This window comes from Biomphalaria glabrata, chromosome 15 (genome assembly GCF_947242115.1).
Source record: "Biomphalaria glabrata chromosome 15, xgBioGlab47.1, whole genome shotgun sequence".
NCBI classification, from domain to species: domain Eukaryota; kingdom Metazoa; phylum Mollusca; class Gastropoda; family Planorbidae; genus Biomphalaria; species Biomphalaria glabrata.
In genome coordinates, this window is record NC_074725.1 from 25463632 (window position 1) to 25482528 (window position 18897).

Below are 18897 nucleotides of genomic sequence, written 5' to 3' on the forward strand. Positions count from 1 at the left end.
TGTTGAATGGCAAGATCGGTTTCCTTTAGCGTAGGGGGGTCATCCATTTTTTCATTTATTGGTACTTGCTGTAGCCTGTCTATGGCCGCTTCATTTATGATGGAAGGAGTATTGAGAACCTTTTTCAAAGTGCTTGCCTGTCGCCACAGGACTTTGGTTTGGTTGTGTTGGGGGGGGGGGGATGACAAGTGACTGGAATTTGGATTAAAGTGAGGAGGATTCGCGCAACATGTCGACCTCACTCTCTCGCCCTAAAGCCCGTCCTTTTCCGGAAGCAAGATTTGGTCAAGACGTCCGGAGACAAGTTTGGGTGCAGTGGATGACCAGAGACTTTCTTTGTGTCTTGTCCTGCTCTTGAGTACTCCACAGCACTGTGCTGGTACTTGCCATTCTGTCCGATTAGACTAGTTTTGTGACGCTACGCACAGGCCGCCAAATCCAGACTTCACATGCTAGGTTTGACAGAACCTCAGTGTACTGAGTGCCATGGACACGTCAGATACCTTCTACCTGGTTTAGCCGGCCAGTCAAAGCCGTTTCCGGGGTGTGGCCGCTGCGCATGCTACAGCTTCTGGGAGCCACAGGTGAGAGTTGGGTACCAAGTGGGGACCAAGAGTGAGCCAAGCTACCCTCAAAAAGAGGGTACGACTGCCTGTCCACTAGAGGTGCTACCCCTCCTAGATACCGCATACACCCATACATAGACATTTGTTGAGAGAAGGAGAAACTTTCTCCTTGTTTAAAAAACAACAACATATATAACGGCATTATGAAACAAATAAGTCGGCATTCTTAGTTTATAGCATAGTAATAAGCTCCATTTTCTATATAAAAAAAAATTAACTACCAGTAATTGATTAACGTTTTTATTGATTCATGTATTGTCATCGACAATAAATAATTCTGAAAAATTTCAACTTGATCATTGAATCGGCAGTGGGAGAAATAACGTGTACAAAACGTAAAAAGGAGAATAACTCCATATATGCAGCCACATAATAATAAGTAGCATGTATTTCCCTTTGTCAATACCGAACAGATGTTAAAAAATCTTACTTTAATGATTTCAGTCGAAAGCTTTTTAATTAAAATGTAATTCAATTGGTGGTGGGTGGTGGGTAGTGGGTAGTGGGCAAAACTAAATCAGGTACAGAACTTTTGAGATGTGGAGAGAGGACTGTTTTGGAATGGATAATGGATCTATCTATCTAATCTATCTATCTACCTATCTATCTATCTATCTATCTATCTATCTGACTGTCTGTCTGTCTGTCTGTCTGTCTGTCTGTCTGTCTGTCTATCTATCTATCTATCTATCTATCTATCTATCTATCTATCTATCTATCTATCTATCTATCTATCTATCTATCTGTCTGTCTGTCTATCTATCTATCGAGCTATCTCTATCTATCTGTCAATCTGTCTATCTATCTATATCTATCTATCTATCTATCTATCTATCTATCTATCTATCTATCTATCTATCTATCTATCTATCTATCTATCTATCTATCTATCTATCTATCTATCTATATCTTTCTATCCATCCATATTTATCTATCTATCTATCTATCTATATCTATCTATCTATCTATCTATCTATCTATCTATCTATCTATCTATCTATCTATCTATCTATCTATCTATCTATCTATCTATCCATCTATCTTTATCTATCTATCTATCTATCTACTATATCTATTAATCTATCTATCTATCTCTACATATATATATATATATATATATATATATATATATATATATATATATATATATATATAAATATATGAGAAAGGATTTTTTGCCTTTATTTGCCGTTGAAGGAGATTGTAAAACCTTTATGCGTGTACGTTGAACCACATGTCATATATATTTTGTTATTAACACGCAGAAAAAGCTATTGTCTGCAGAGAGTATAATTACATTCTCTTTTGGCTGTATTTTGTTGGCTGTCTTTGGTTCCATGGTCTTTGAACTCTCCAGCTGTCTTTTACGGAAACCATTTGCTGTGAGTTAGTCTCCTGTATGTCTGTGAGAGATTCAGTTTGTCTCCTGTATGCCTGTGAGAGATACATTGATTCAGTTGGTCTCATATATAGGAAATTCCGAGTTGCTTTAAAATGTGTTATAAAGATCATTTAGTTGATAAGCACATTGAATTAAGAACCACTAATTAATTGACTAATTGGAACTTTTTTGACTGTGCAAAGTTGCAATTGACATTTTTTTGTATGCACCTTTATCTTTATTGGCGTGTGTTCGAATGCGTACATTTGTTTATACATTTGTTTTTCACCGAACGAGAAAGGCAAACAAGAACATTTTTAAAAATACTTTAATCAAAATCTTTATATTAAGCCTCTAGTTGTGTCAATTAGTTTGGTTAAGTCATTCAATGTAATTAAATTTGTCATAGATCTAGATTAACAATAATAAATATGTGCGATTAGAAATATTTTTACCTATTGTTTGCATTTAGCGCAATGTTATGCTTTTAACTTTCTCAATACGCTATGATCCTATCACTTTTCTGAGACAGTTAGGAAAAGGGGGAGAGAAAGAAGGGTATCTATATGAATGTTGCCGTGATTGCTTTTCAAATGCATTTATTGTAAAAAAAAGTTGAAAGACATGACCAATACACCAAGCCAATACACTAACCACTGTGCCAGCTAACCGCTTATGAAAATAGAAGATTTTATAGTTATCTACTGTTAGCTTGAAACCTTAATTCGGCGATCTATTTCTCTCTACAGAGTATAAAGAGGACTAATTCAACGTATACACCCATATCAGTGACGTACAATTTCTTTCTCTTGTTTGATACCAAACAAAATAATTAATTGCTAATAATTAGTTAACTAATTGGTTAATTTTGTAAAAGCTTCTTGTTTTCTCAGGTAAAATAAATAATTGTGCAAAATAACGCTTACAAACCTTTTACTAGACAGAATGTTTATAAGCTTTGTAAAAACAGTGCAAGATTTGAGCTCAGGTCGTATTTGTTCAACTCACATTTTTCTTGTAAAAATTCAAACTTATAGCAAATAAAATTTGACTTCAGTTTTAGAGAATAAAAAAGAGACTGCATGATTACTTTATAATGCCCCTTTCTTACTGCCAAGGGTGGGGTCTATACCATTAGTAGAACTTCTTTTGATGCACGGAAGAAAAGGAGGGGTGAAGGGGAGGACAACTGGAAAAGAGCTTTGACCCTTTTTCTCTATTTACAAATCTAAATCAGCTCCACCCACTATTGTGTTTGTATTGTGAGAGATGGAGGGGGTCTAAATTAAACTAGTTTCCAAGTCTACTGGACCAAGGAATGATTGAGATTCCATTGTGGACATAGAAAGTGTGCCCCTAGCTCTGACCTTTAAACATTGGACGAGTGTGGGAGGGAAAAATCAACCCTCACTCCCCCCGCCATTTTTTCGATCCTCCAAAAATCAAACTGTTATGTAATGCATCAGTGTAGCGACCAAGCCGCAAAGAAATTCATTGCGCCCATGACGACCCTAGAAGTGCGATTCCCCTTGAAAAAGAAATGAGAGTTAAATGTATCGAATTCATGCATTGCTATTTAGAAGTCATTATGACATTGAACACAGTATCACGTGGATCTGCATGATTTTACGTAAATGTACTGAACCATACAGGATGACTCATATTGGTTTTAATTACATTTAATCTACTGGTGTGGGCCCACGGGGACTTTGCTGTGCCAAACTTAAAATGCTTGTTTGATGCCCCAGCTTGTCTCGCATCTCCTTAGTTTCTCTTACCCCTCCCCTTCTTATATACTCATAGATATTCCCCCCCCCCCGTTGGTCTAATGGACTAATTGTTGACATCAGAAAGAGTCATTGTTAAAGTTTGTATATATAACTATGTACGAGACAGACATGGATTTAGAGTTAAAGATACCAAATCTATCTTTTTTCAACGCTGATCTTGATCAAGACATTTTTCTTAGTCGTGTGATCTTTGTAGACTACAAATATTTTGTTTCAGATCCAATGAATAAGTTGTTCATAACAAATTTAGCCGTTTGTACAATATAAAGCAGAATGGGTGTGGCCTATGTAACATCAACTCAAAACACAACTCTCTCGAGCAATGTATTATAAACATTAAACATTTAGTCAGTTGGACTAACCAGTCATGCTTGGACTCTGGATTTCTGTGGGACAGGAAATGACTATTTCAAAGCGCCGTTACGGCCATTTTGCCTACACGGTGTAAAGTGAAGACCTTCGATTGTGCCCTTAGATTTACTACACTATAGAATGTTCGGCCAAACTATCCGGGCACAAACCGATGGAAATGGAAATTCTCTAAGCTCTTCGCTGAAAGGATATTTTTAATAACAAGTTAAATTCCTTTTATGTTTATTTTTTTATTTTTTTTTTTTAATTATTTATCGAACGCCATTTTTTAAAATATCCTTATATACAGGTCTCAATTTGTGTCCTTGCAGACTGATACATTCCATAGACTTTTATGTCTCGCGCTTAGATTTTCTCTTAAACCTCCCATATTCACCCCTACTAACTATGTCCCATTTGACTCTAGCGCAAATAAAACATTGTTCACAGACACAACCGGTTGACAAAGAGATAAAGCTATTAGCTAGAACTAGACTTGACCTGGCGTCTTAAGTCAGAGACGTGTTTCATGTGACCTGATAACTTTTTTTTCCCCATGCCTTTTGAAATGTCCCACCACTGCATGGACATTTGTTCTACGTTATTGTTGTGCTGGTTGCCTATTGACTTCAAGACTTAGTAAAAACTGTGTCAGGATGTTATAAACATGGGCCAACTGTTGCAAGGTATCCTGCCCTGAGCTGTTAATACTTCCCCACTCTTGAGGAGTGAGATAGCAGCTTTTAAAACTATTTGTTCAGACTCTCTTGTTACTAAGAGGTATCGCAGTAGTTCAGCACATCTTACGCTTAGCTTCAATAACAGACGATGGGGAAGGGGGCGTAAGATCTAAGTGTTAGTGTCTTATATGGAGCACTAAATTATTGATTTGTTAATTAGTTCTATATGATAATAATGACTTCTATAATAGGTTACTATTGTAATAGAATTTGAACTTCATGTTTGTTGAAATATCGAAAACTGTCTTTTGAGCTGCAAAGCCTTACCACACAACGGATATACAGGGGCCGCCTATGAGTTTGATATCTATCAGTTTTCAAGTTTTAGATCTTGAAGCAGATAAAATGAAATGCTGTAACCTCTAAATAGGAAGCACTGTAAATTACTTCAGGAGAGAACGCAAGCAATGCTGTTCTTAGGGAAAGCTTGACATATATATAGACTGGTAGGCCTATAAAACAAAACAGCTATACTTCACCTAAAATAAAACTATAAAACATAACTACTTAATTGCACGCAAATTATTGTATATTACGCTGCATTCTACTGCATATATATATATAACTCTATAATAACGGACTGATGATTACAACTGATAATTAGAAAGTAATGTTGCTAACGAGGCATGACTTTTGTGTTTCTGAGTTTATTAAGAATCACTCGGCCATTACTTCAAAATGGCTTTTACCTTTTGTCACTGACAAAACTCGTAGAAGTAAAAAAAAAAAAGTAAAATCTACAAAAATATTTGTTCAAAATAAAGCTTATAGTAAGTGAAATTGCATTATTTATTTTAAATTAATCATGTAATTAATTTTCAATTTTTAAACAATAATAATTTTGTGTGATTGGAAACATTTTATTAACTTTTTTGTTTAGTGCAACTTTTATGATTATGACATTCTCAGTGCGCTCTGGTCCAATCACCTTTGTGGGTCTGGGGAGGGAAGGGGGGGGGGGGTAACTGGGACAAAGTTTCCGTGCTGCCCTTTCAAAAGTTTTTTTTTTTAAGTTGTTTGAGTCTCAATTCGAACTCGAGGCCTCGAGCGTCCATAATGGAAAGCCGATGTGTTAGCCACTGAGATATTCAAGTACTTATAAAAATAGAAGATTTTATAGTCTATTGTTGACTTAAAATTTTTAGCGAATGACCTAATCCACTATACAAGACTAATCTCCCCTCAGCTAAGTACACTTTATATATAAAACAAAATTAATTCATTACAACTAATTTAGCGAATTTTTTTTATTGGTTAATGTGTGGTCGTCGATATTAAATAATGGGCAAAATTTTAACTTGATCAGAGAATGGAAAGTGGGAGGAATAACGTGTACAAGATTTCACCCAGACAGACAGACAGAAAGAGTTGATATAAACTTTGCAAAAAATACAACAATCACATTGTTCGAAATATCTCAATACTTGTCATTTCGATCTGTAATGTGTTCATATAGTTGTTGTTTTATATGAGACTATTTTACAATAGAATAGTGAGACACCAAGAAAATACGTCCCTTGTTAATTTAGACCAAAGATTTTCTTGACATCCTTGTTAGTGTACAGAGTTTTAAAAAAAAGGTTTGATAAACACAAGAAAGATTAAAACAGAATTTGTTTTACACAAACTTGCAGCCACCGAAAGGATCAACAGAAGTAAACATAGAATTCGAATTAGGAAGAACTGAATAAATTGGTAATACAAACATTTGATAATCACATACATCTATCTCACAAGATATAAACATCTATATAAACATCTATAAAAACATGTATATAAGAGCCCCCACCACTGGAAGCGCTATAAAGATCAACTCAGGTGGCATTATGCCCTCAGCGGCATGCAGCTGGAAGCAGAGAAGAGACAGCTGAAGAACTCTTAGAAGGTTTCGAACACACTGTTGAGTCTCAAAGAAAGCTCTTACCGAAGACAGGCGGAGACAGCGAAAAGAAAAGTTAAATAGACCCCCGGAGAGCGATAGATGTGCCAAAAAAAATAGGTCAAGGCTGAGTTGTGTGGCACGTGAAATACTGCACTCAACCTTAACCTTGGGAATCGAAGACACTGCGTCCGTCAACCTCTCGTCGCATTCGTTGTACAGGTTCAAGCCAGCCAAGACATCTACTAGTCATACCAATGCGGATATCCTGGCAATTTTCAGGACTTTTTCGTTTCTGATTTTATCCTGCCCCCTTATTTTTTAAATCATGATCTAAAAAGGGCAAGGAGATATACATACTGATGTTCAGGTTTGTCGCTCCAGACAGCTAGTCCAAGAAAATGTTTGGTTGCAGCTCCAGACAGTTAGTCCAACCAAGACTATGTAGGTGCAACTATATGAACACAATTCATTCTATACAGTTTTCTTTTCTAAAGTAGAAAAACAAGTGTAATAACAAGATGTTGAGGTATGTAAACTCACTACCTAATGACAATAAAGACACTTCGACTTTGTCCCTATTTCTTGTCTGCCACGACGTACTCATTATTACATCAGAACTCATCACTCAATGCAATCACGCGCACACACTCCAATGATGTCAGGCTGACACTAAGCAGTTCAAGACTCAGTTGGGAGGACAAAGCAGGCCTACATGGGGGCAAGCAGAAAGACGGACAAAGTTTAAACGCATCCACTTCAGATGAAGTTCTAAAAGTTAAGGTTGTATTTTGAGACCAGACACACACACATCTCTCTCTCTCTCTCTCTCTCTCTCTCTCAATCTATATAGATGTATATTAATTTAATAGTTTTCTATTTCAACATATTAATTAAGTCAATGTAAACTGTGATTATTACCTTATAATTCAATTGTTTGTTGTATTTTGTATTGAAATCCAGAAAAGCTTTTCATCCCAATCTGTCCTTGAAAAGAATGTATTCCAAGCTCGTGTCTCTAAACCTAATCTCTTCATCTCATCAACTAGTCTAGAACACTGAATGAATACGTACATCTGTCTCAATTGAAGTATTTTTTTTTTGTTTTTGTAACTCAAAAACTTAGGCATTTAAAAGAATGATGTATACTGATGAGATTCAATTGAAATGTCTGATATGGATATGACTGTCCAAAAATACTTAGCGTACCTAGACTGCGTCTGAACTGTACTTTATCCATTTCGTTGTTAACGTACATTATAACAAAATAGAGTCATTATAAGTGAATAGAACATATAGTTGGTGAAAGCATTTGTTTATTATACTTATAATACCTCAATGTTACTGCATATATAGAGCCGAGACTTCCTAGGATTAGTATTTCACAGACACTATACACAGACCTTCACTATTCATCCGGGTCCTACTTATGAAATCAGCAGTAAAAATAGAACCATGGCTCAGTACAGATATGAAAACACATTTCAATAGAACCTAATAGAAAACTGAATTGATAGATTTTTCTTTCAATTTCTCGGGGTTCATGGTGCCTTCAACATACTTTTGTTACAAAATGTGGACAAGCTGATTTCTCCAATTACTGTTAAATAATTCTTGCATTAGTAACTGGAAAATGTTTTGTCAGAATCTTCTTTCATCAGGGGACCACCTCTATATCCAGTGGGCTATCTTCAAGTCAGTTTCAGAGAGGCACATCGAACATACATTTTGAAGCAAGATAAATATTCTATGCGCTGTCTTTTACGAACTAAGGTCTAAGAGACAAGGAGTCGCGTAGATTTGTGGAGAGGGTTGTCTTAGTACGGATTCCCTCCAAGATTCCAAGCCATTCTCAAGAAGCTTCATAAAAGACTATAAGGTCGAGTTACGATGGCAACCTTTCAAATTATTTCCGTACATAGAATTTTGTAAAATATGGGAGTGAACTTTCTCAAAACCTTTTTAAAAAATCTTATTTACTATAATGCTAGCCCGAAGACATCGATTCTGCTTTATCTGTAATGTGTCCAACATACAGCACTTCCTCTCCCACACATGAGTGTCACACATTTCTCTATGAGAATACATTCGCTCTCCTTATTTACACTGAGCAAATCTCTCTTGTTGTCAATATGGCTGATGATTAAATTCTAAAAAAAAATATTTACTTCAAAAACAGAAACATAAATTTATTAAAAAGTTACAAAAGAGTTTGTGTTTTCATTGGTCCGCAATGCAGATAAAAAGGCATGTCTAGAAATTTTCAGCACAAATATCAGAAAATATGGACTTCAAACTACCGGCGGTCAAAATCCTATCTCCCTTCAAAAAGAAACGTCTATTGAAAGTATGATTGCCAGCAATGACTTACATCTAAAACTCAGGAGGTCTTTGTCGCCTGTCTGAATACGACCAGCGTGGACTCTGTGAGAGTTTCTACAAGTAGATAAAGGTATGAGTGTGTTCTAAGCACGTAACTACATGTAAGTCATTGCAGGCAATCAAACATGACAGCTCAATGGCTAGTGACTATTATTGGCCTGAACACGAAGAACCACTCTCTTGGACTCGCCATGGCTGGGGCGTGTGGACGATGACTCAAAGATCGCAAATTAAAATGTGATTAAATCTAGTTACAAGGGGGCCTTCAAATAAAGAATACACTCGAGAATACCCGCTGACATACTTGTTTGCAAGATAAAGACTATCAAGATCTTGAAAAGGTATCAATGATCAAACCATAGTTTTACCAGTGTGGCTAATAAGCTAATAACTCTTTTCCCAAAGATATACATAAACTTCCGAATGTCTAGTACAAATTTTGGAGCCGTTTTTGAGATCCGTGTGCACGCACCTAGGTTTTTGTTTTTGCTTCTGACCTTATGTCATGTATATTTTCCGCTGTAGAATTTGCAAGCTGACAAGAGGAATTAAAAAAAAAGGCTCATACCAAAGGCAACAAAGAGCTTGAAAAATATGTAGAATTATTTTTCTAGGAGATATGACCCGGGGGGAGGGGGATAAAAGAGATGATAGAATTCTAGGGACAGTAGTTTGTGTCAGTGTGTTCGATATAAGCGAGCCGTTAGAAGTTTGTGTCAGTGTGTTCGATATAAGCGAGCCGTTAGAAGTTTGTGTCAGTGTGTTCGATATAAGCGGGCCGTTAGATGTTTGTGTCAGTGTGTTCGATATAAGCGGGCCGTTAGAAGTTTGTGTCAGTGTGTTCGATATAAGCGGGCCGTTAGAAGTTTGTGTCAGTGTGTTCGATATAAGCGGGCCGTTAGAAGTTTGTGTCAGTGTGTTCGATATAAGCGGGCCGTTAGAAGTTTGTGTCAGTGTGTTCGATATAAACGGGCCGTTAGAAGTTTGTGTCAGTGTGTTCGATATAAGCGGGCCATTATAATGCGACGTAACAATCCTAATCCAAGATTATGTTAGGGAGCTTTAAAATAGGAGAGTTTCGGGTTAGGGTTCAATAGTGGAAGAGGTCGATGCAAAGGAGGCTAAAATCAAAAAGGTCTCCGGCCATAAAGTATTTTAGAACCTTTGAAGTAGTTTGAGAGCCAGCTAACTCAAATGGTTAGAGAGTAAAGCTGGTTGGTCGTTGTGCTGGCCACATGACACGATGACAGTTGACCTTTAGATCATCTGACTCATAGATTGAAAGGTTTGAAAGAAGTACTTCACTTTTTTTAAATAATAAAAATGTACGTTTAAATATTTCAATGATAAATGGTTATTAGTCATATCCTGCATTACCTCCCTTACTTTTGTGTATCATCTTTAAAGTATTTTTATGAAATAAAAAAGCTTGCATAATTAATTTAAAAAATAGGTTTGCTTTTAAAAGATAAAGAGTAGCCTTTCGACTTAAATTTATCAATCTGTAAAATATCAAATTGGATTTTAATTTGTTTTCTAGTTTTTTTGAGATCTAAACGTGACAGACAAACTGACCACACAAACTTTTCTACTTTCTGCTGCCCCATTAAAACATGAAAAAAAGCAAAATGATAAAACAACAGAAAAAATAAACACTAAAAAAAAAAACTCAGGCAAGGTTGTTTTGTTTTTAAAGAGATGCTTAAAACAAAAAAAAAGTAGCTCTTAAAAAAAACAACCAACCTTTTAATTAAAAAAAAACGGTTTTAATGCACAGCTATAAAATGTAGATCTCACGGTCACCCAAGCGGAGAAAGACGTCAGACCTATTCCATCCGTGCCCCCATTGGAAGGCGTATTTCTCTGTGTAAGTTGTGCACCTTCGTCGGAGTTTGAGACTTTTATCCAGCTCGAAGGCTGCTCTTAATATTTTAGTTGATCTAGAAGATCTAGGTTCTTCTTAGCTGCTAGCCAAATAGTTTGCTGGCTTTACTACATATAAAAGTAATCATTTCTGGAGTGACATTATCACGCCATCAAAGCAAACACCTTTCTTTTTTTTAAATTTGAACCTATAAACTAGTCAACTAAAGCATGAATATATTGCCTAAGATAAATAAAGCTAAAATTGTTGAAGTAAATTATGTAATGAAGTTTGAAAATCCACCGAGTCTGAAGTTTTCAACCTGGTTTCTAATTGAATGTCAGACTATTGGATGTTGTCAGATTGAGAACAAAAACAAAAGTTAGAACCACTATCGTAAGAGTGGTGACATACACGTAGGAAGAACTCCAGCCTTTAAAGCCCTTTCTTTTCTCCAAGGCCTGCATACAGTATGGACTCGCCTGAAGAGAACAGTGAGTCATAGACGACATTCGCGAGAACGAGAGAAAATTACATTAATTTCTCTTGTGTTTGAGTTTTGAGTTTTTTTGGCACATCGGCACACTTTAGGCCATGTCGTGCCCGTAAGGTCACTCTCCCTTCATACCACAAGAGCTAAATTTTATTTAGTTAGGTTATTAAAAACGAGGTCTATACACAGTTAAAATAGCAAAGGTAGTGAAAATTTAATAGTTTAGTAAAAATCTGTTGTAAATATTATATGTTCACAATTTCACAAATCAAATCTTCGTAGACAACTCCACCTCCTAGACAAAGCCCAGTACCTTCCCAGGGTGGACACTATCGAACAGTGTTTTTAAGCTGTGCGCTCTAAAAAAAACTTTTTCCTAATATCCTAGTATCTGCGGCAATCAATGAGGATATGTTCCATGGTGAGGCGAGAGTCACAGTACTCACAAAGTGATGGCTCCTCTCTCTTCAGCACAAAGAAGTGCGTGATGTAGGTGTGTCCAATCCTAAGTCTGGACATGGTCGTGCTACCACGCCTTGTCAGACCCTTAGACACTTAACACCTGACATCCGCCTCGATCTGTCTGAGTTTGTTGTGGGCTTCAGCCTCCCACCGATCCTGCCACTCTCGATAGGTGGCAGAGGCAATACATTGTCTCAGGTCCGAGCAGGGAATTTGGGTTCCTGACACCGCTTGATTTAGGGCTGTCTTCGCTTTTCTTTCTGACGTTTCGTTTCCCACTATGCCCACATGGGAGGGGATCTAGATGAAGGTGACATCCCTATGGTCAGCTGTTATTTGGTCCAAAAGCTTTAGGCTCTTATGTACCAATGGAATGTCAGTCTTCATCCGCCCCAAAGCTTGCAGTGTAGATTTGGAGTCAGAGCATATGATACATTTTCTCCTTTCTGATGCTTTGACGGCCATAAGTGCAAGCGATATTGCATGTAATTCGCTTGTAAAGATGGAGCAGCCATCGGGGAGTCTACGGGAGATTGTTTTGTTCCAAAAGGAGCAGGCACACGCGACCTTTCCATCCATTTTGGATCCGTCAGTGTAAATGGTGCCACAATCTCCGTAGCTCTCCTGCAGTTCCCTAAAGTGGACTTGTAGTATGCTTGGGTCTATATTTTCTTTTTTGAAATTAAGGAGGGATAAATTTAATTTGGGTTAATTCATCAACCAAGGGGGGTTCTGTGGGATTTCTATTTTAGAAACTTGGTCAATGGGTGGGGTTAAATTTTGGATGGATTCTCTCATTCGAAGGCCCAACGGCTGTATGATGTTAGGCCTTCGATTGTAAAGTTCTACATTTGTAGGGTTAAATATGGAGTCGAAAGCAGGGTTCCGTGGGATTAGGTTTTAGCTTGACTATATACTGCATTGCGAGCTTTTCCATTCTTATGTCCATGGGGAGTTCTTCAGCCTTCACGTGGAGACTTGGGATAGGTGATGTACGAAACGCGCCGAGACAGAGACGCAGAGCAGCATTTTGTATGGGCTCCAGTATTTTTAGGTAAGATTTACTAGCTTATTTCACACACACACACACACATATATATATATATATATATATATATATATATATATATATATATATATATATATATATATATATATATCCATATATTATGGATCCATAGTCTAACTTGGATCGGATTAGACTCCGATATAGCAGCAGCAAATAATCTCTGTTAGCTCCCCAGTCCGTATTGCTAAGTATGTTTAATTACTTTTGGCATTTCTTCTTCAGTTCCTTAAGGGAAAAAAATTAATTTGGAATCTAGGGTGAGGCCTAAAAATTTTGTAGTTTTCACAACAGGAAACTTCTTTTTATGTATAAATAGTTCAGGGTCTGGGTGGATTCCCCTTAAATTAAAAAAAAAGCATACTAACTTTTTTGTAGTTCGAAAATTTAAAACCATTATCGTTAGCCCAATTTTGATTTTATTTAAACATAATTGTAATTTTCTTTCTGAAGTATTCATGTCTTTGCCATGTGTAAAATTGAAAAAATCATCAACATACAGAGAGTACTCTATGCCAGGGGGCAGAGCCTTTATAATGCTATTTATTTTTATGTTAAACAGGGTTACTGAGAGAATGCTGCCCTGGGGTACACCAATTTCCTGGTCATAAGTGTCAGAAGCGGAGTTGCCCACTCGGACCTGAAATTTCCGGTCCTTTAGGAATTCCATCACAAAGCAGGGAATGTGTCCTTTAAGCCCCATAAGCTCCAGGTCACGTAGAATGCCATGTTTCCAGGTTGTGTCATAGGCCATTTCTATGTCGAAAAATACAGCTACTGGATGTTCTCGTCTACGAAATGCATTTCTAATGAATGCTTCCAGCCTTACCAGGTGGTCAGTTGTTGTCCGCCCCTGCCGGTATCCGCACTGGTAGTTAGAGATTATTTTATTTCTTTCAAGGTACCAGATCAACCTATTTTTTATCATCCTTTCCATGGTTTTGCAGATGCACCTTGTTAGTGCTATTGGGCTATTGGGCGATAGTTAGCTGGGTCAGACCCATCCCTTCCCGTTTAGGTATCGGTATAACTGTGGCTTTCCTCCAGCTGTTTGGGAAAGCGCCTGTTTGCCATACACAGTTATAGATTTTTTGCAGGATTGCCAATGAGGGTTCGGGAAGATGCTTTAGGAACTGATAATGGATTTCATCTTCTCCTGGCGCTGTGTCATGTGATTTGTCCAGTGAGTCCCTCAGTTCTTCAAGTGAGAACGGTTTGTTATAATCTTCATTGTTCTCTGATCTGAAATCAATGGGGTGTCTTTCCTCCCTGATTTTGACTTTTTGGAACTCTGGCGTGTAGTGTGAAATGGATGATTTATCTGCTATTCAGGATGCAAGGCAGTCAGCTATATCTCTGGGGGATGTAACAGTTCTTCCTTGGTTTTTCAAATGCCCTATTGCATTTGATTCTTTCCCTTTGATCCGCCTTACTACCTTACAAACCGCTCTAGAAGAAGTTTTGGCATCCAGACTGCTAACAAAATTCCTCCAGGAATTCCTTTTGGCTGACTGTATGGTTTGTCTAGCTTTCGCTCTAGCTATCCTGAATAGCTTTAGATTTTCCTGGGAAGGATTCATAAATGCAGCCAGTTGTTTTTTCCTATCGCCAATAGCACTTTTGCAAGCTGTATCAAACCATGGTTTCCTAGGCTGTTTTGGGTTTGCGGAGGTTAGTAGGGCAACTTTCCAGGCAATATCAAATAGCTTGCTAGAAAGGGTTCTGTTCATCCAGGATATTTTCTGTGATATCCTCAGAGCATCTTTTTTGGAATTGTTCCCAATCGGCCTTATTCAGTTTCCACCGCTGAGGTCGTCCCAATGATGATTGGGAAGTGATCACTTCCCCGAAGATCATTTCTAACTGACCATTTAAAATCGTCCAGAAGTCAGGGGACGCATATGGTGAGGTAAATGCACGCGAGAGATCCAGTTCCTGGGTGCAAGTAGATCGGTGTTGCATCATTAAGTATGCATAACTCATGTTGGAGAAAGATATGCTCCAGCATACGACCTCTTGTGTCAGTATGGTTAGATTCCCACATAGTGTTATGGGCATTGAAATCCCCAAGGATTATATAGGGCCGAGGGAGTTGTTTTATTGGGTTCTATGTTGGGTTCAATGGAACGCCTGGAGGTAGATACAGGTTGCAGCAAGTGATAACCTTGTGTAGGGTTATCCTAGCTGCTACGGCCTGTAGTGTGGTCTGTAGCTCTATCCTCTTATGAGGGACGCTGTCCTTCATAAGGATACAGACCCCACCTGATGCTTTCCCCGCATCCTCAACAGTCCTGCTGTAAGTGCTGTAGCTTTGGAAACTGATGTTATCTTTCAGGAATGTTTCCTGTAAGCAGACAGCTACATCAGTCCATCAGTAGCTGTATTTCCTCATATTTGGCTTTGAGGCCTCTTCAGTTCTACTGCACAATCAAGGAATCCATGGCTTATTCTAACCAACCTTATTGGAGTTATTATGCATTTGGAGGCCTCCGAAGGAGTTTCCCTTTATTTCAGTGACCTTGGTATTTTTTGTCTTGGGTTGAGATGGAGAGGAGGACAACCCTCTTTTGCGGGAAGTCTTTCTCTCTAATGAGGGGAGATCCCTCCGGTTAGAGCGGAGGCTATTTCCTCCTTCTTTACTTCGGGTATCTTTATTTTCATTTTTCCCCTTAGGGGGTGGTCAATATCTAACTCAGTAGAGGTTGGGGTGTCTGGCTGGGTTCTCTGGGGAGAACCTGTGTCAGACATGATGTCTCCGGGTTCTCCCGGAGTATTGGTTTTGACATGCTGCTCAGTCTCCATGCTCTCATCAGCGAGCACAGAGAACCTGTTCTTTAGCATGACAACAGGGCTTTCTTGTCTCCTCAGAGGTGTGTTCTTTGGCGGTGTTTTCTTCTGAGTTGAAGGAGAAGGAATGGGTGGGGGTCATTGAGTCCGTCTGTGTGGCTATTGATTTCCCTATCTTAACCACAGCCTGGGCGTAGGTCTTTGCCAAGCCGAATTGGCCCTTGGGTAGGGCCAAAATAGACAATTTTGCCTGGCTGAAGGTACATCCATTTCTTGCCTTGTACTCCTACACGGCAACCTCCTGTTTCCACACAGGGCAGTCCTTGAAGTATGCTGAGTGGCCACAGTGACAGTTTGGGCATTTGAATTGGGCTGTGCAGCCCTTGTCCTCATGACCCTCTCCAGCACATCTAGCACACACAGTGTTCCTCTTGCAGACTGCCGCGCCGTGTCCATAATCCTGGCACTTGAATAATCTCATGGAGTTAGGTATGAAGGGCCCCACTGGAACTCGTAGGTATCCTGCCTTCACATACTCAGGCGGTGTCCTAGTTCCGAATGTGAGGATAATAGTGGCGGTTTTGACCTACTCACCATCCCTGCGCCTGGTAATGCGCCGGGCATGGGTGACTCCTTCAATTCCTTCCATTGTTTCCTTCTCGGAACATTCCAGTAGGTCTCTAGAGCTGATAACACCTCTGCTGGTGTTCAGACTCTTGTGTGGCATGGCTTCCACATGGAGATCACAGATTCTTCTGCATCGTGGAAGCCCATCAGAGTGTATCTTACTATCAACTTCTACGAGAAGATCTGATGACTTGTGCAGCTTAGATACACTCTTGTGCTCTCCCACTTCTGACTTAAGTCCCTTGTAAATGAGAAAAGGGCTCATCTTTGTCAGGCTTTTCCCCTCTTCTGTGCACCTGACCACAAGAAATGATGATAATTCAGCTTATTGTGGCCTCCTCCTTTTTTGTCACTATTCGACGTCTCTTGCCCAGACACAAATCTGGGGCAAGTAGGGTTTTTTTGTCCATGGACATTAGGAGTAATTCAGCACCTGTGCTCCCCACCTGCCATCGAGTCCAACAAGGGGACGGGCCATTCGGATGTCCAGAATGAGCCTGCCAGGGCTACACTAGTGCTATACTCAGTCAGCTGCTGCATCGCACAATCCCCTCCCCTGCAGTACTCGTTACGTCTGCCAAATATTAAGGCACAACTTGGACTGCGAGAAAATATCTGCATTCTTCTTCAGTGTTCGGACACAAGGTCTGTTCCTCGCCATTATATCTAGTTCACTGAGCTGATATTTCTTCTAGACACAAAATTTTGTTTCTTCTTAAGAGTCTACTATGAATCATTCATATCAACAGCAGTACCGAAACCTAAGATCCAGACAAGTTTGTCGAGTTGTGCCCTGCTCTTATTTTAGCTGCCCAAGTATAAAGTCCATTATGAGACCTTTCGGAACTTTATTACAGTATAATAGTTGATTACTATAAATTATATAAGGTTTTATCACTAGGAATTCCAGTAACTAATTACTTGTTTTATACACTAAAGTTTGTTTGACGTTTGTAGATTTGGAATTGAGACCCACTGTCTAGTACAACGAAAGTGGCGCGCTGAATACACAACCACTGGAGCGTTCAAGTTGATTCAGTACGCGTACAGCGTTTTTAAACCCATTAACACACTTACACATTGTACAATAAAACACATTCACACACACACACACACATGCTGTCATGCTTCAACGAACAAGCGTGATTGTAAAAGATTTCAACTGCGTCTCACAGAAGTTTTTTTTTTTTATTACCAAATGAATATCTTTTCTCCCTTCCTCTCTCTCTCTTTTCTCATTTCTCTTTCTCTCCTGTCTTCCCTCTCTCTCTCTACTTTAGCTCTCTCCGTCTCTCTTCTCTCTTTCTTCTTTTTCCCCCATATTTCCGCTCTCTCCATCCTCGTTCTCTTCTCTGACATTTCTCTACCCTCACTCCATTTTCTCCTTCCTTTCTCTCCCCTCTGTCTTCGCTCTCTCTCCTTTTTTCCACCTCTCTCCACTCTCTCTCTATCTATGACAGTGTGTGTTGATGTAAAGATTATACCAAAGACTGTATATATATATATTAATCAATTATAAAGTAAACTTTTTGTATAGGTTTCAAAATAAACGTTTTCACAACCATTTTCACAAATGATTTTTGTTCTACAAAACATTTTAACTTCCATGTCACAGTGTACACTTCAAACAGACACAAAAAAAAAAAAAAGAAAATGAAAAATGCTTTTTTTTTCGTGGAACCTAAAGCCTTCTGTGTGGGTAGGCCTAAAACCTGGGCACGGATCTCGAAAACGACTCTTGCAATTTTACTACAAATTTGACAGTTGATACATAATACTAGATCGTTGGGAAAATAATCACTAGTTCGTTGGCCACACGGAGAATTGTTTAGTTTGACTGTTCTATTTTTTCAAAGTATAAAAAGAAATACATTTAAATTTGGCTAAAGAACGGGAAAATATTTAGCATGAACGGACTACCCTGTACTTATTTCTGCTTGTAGGCATTTTATTAGCGGCCCCCGAAAGGAGAAAAGACGCTATTAGTTTTGTGTGAAATGTCTGTCCGTCTGTCCGTCCGTCCCGTTTAGATCTCGTAAACTAGAAAAGATATTGAAAATCCGAAATCACAATATTTTAGACCATTAAAAGTTCTGATGCAACGGCTACTTTTTTTTTTCCTGAAAGCGAAAAATCTAATTTTTAAAATCAGTTATGCAAGCTAATTAGTATGCATTATAAGTGAGACCTAATTTAAAACGAATAGTAATCTTAAAAACTTCATTTTCTTGAATAAGAGATTGCATACAATCTAAACAATTACATTATTTATAAGACTTCAGTTAGGCCAGGAGAGGCGCGGTATCTGAGCCGTAAAGCGTTTGGTTTCCGAACTGAGGGTCCCGGGTTCGAATCCTGGTGAAGACTGGGATTTTCAACCTCTGAGTCTACCCAGCTCTAATGAGTACCTGACATTAGCTGGGGAAAAGTAAAGGCGGTTGGTCGTTGT

The 18897-nt window shown here is 38.5% G+C and overlaps 1 long non-coding RNA gene across 1 annotated transcript; it reads right to left on the reverse strand.

The window, feature by feature from the left end:
* Window positions 1-198: 198 nt before the first annotated feature.
* On the reverse strand, window positions 199-8318 carry LOC129923035 (uncharacterized). Its single transcript, XR_008774956.1, has 3 exons — window positions 7689-8318; window positions 7128-7258; window positions 199-2060 (listed from the first exon to the last, which is right to left on the reverse strand). It is a non-coding gene; the product is annotated as an uncharacterized LOC129923035 (long non-coding RNA).
* Window positions 8319-18897: the final 10579 nt, after the last annotated feature.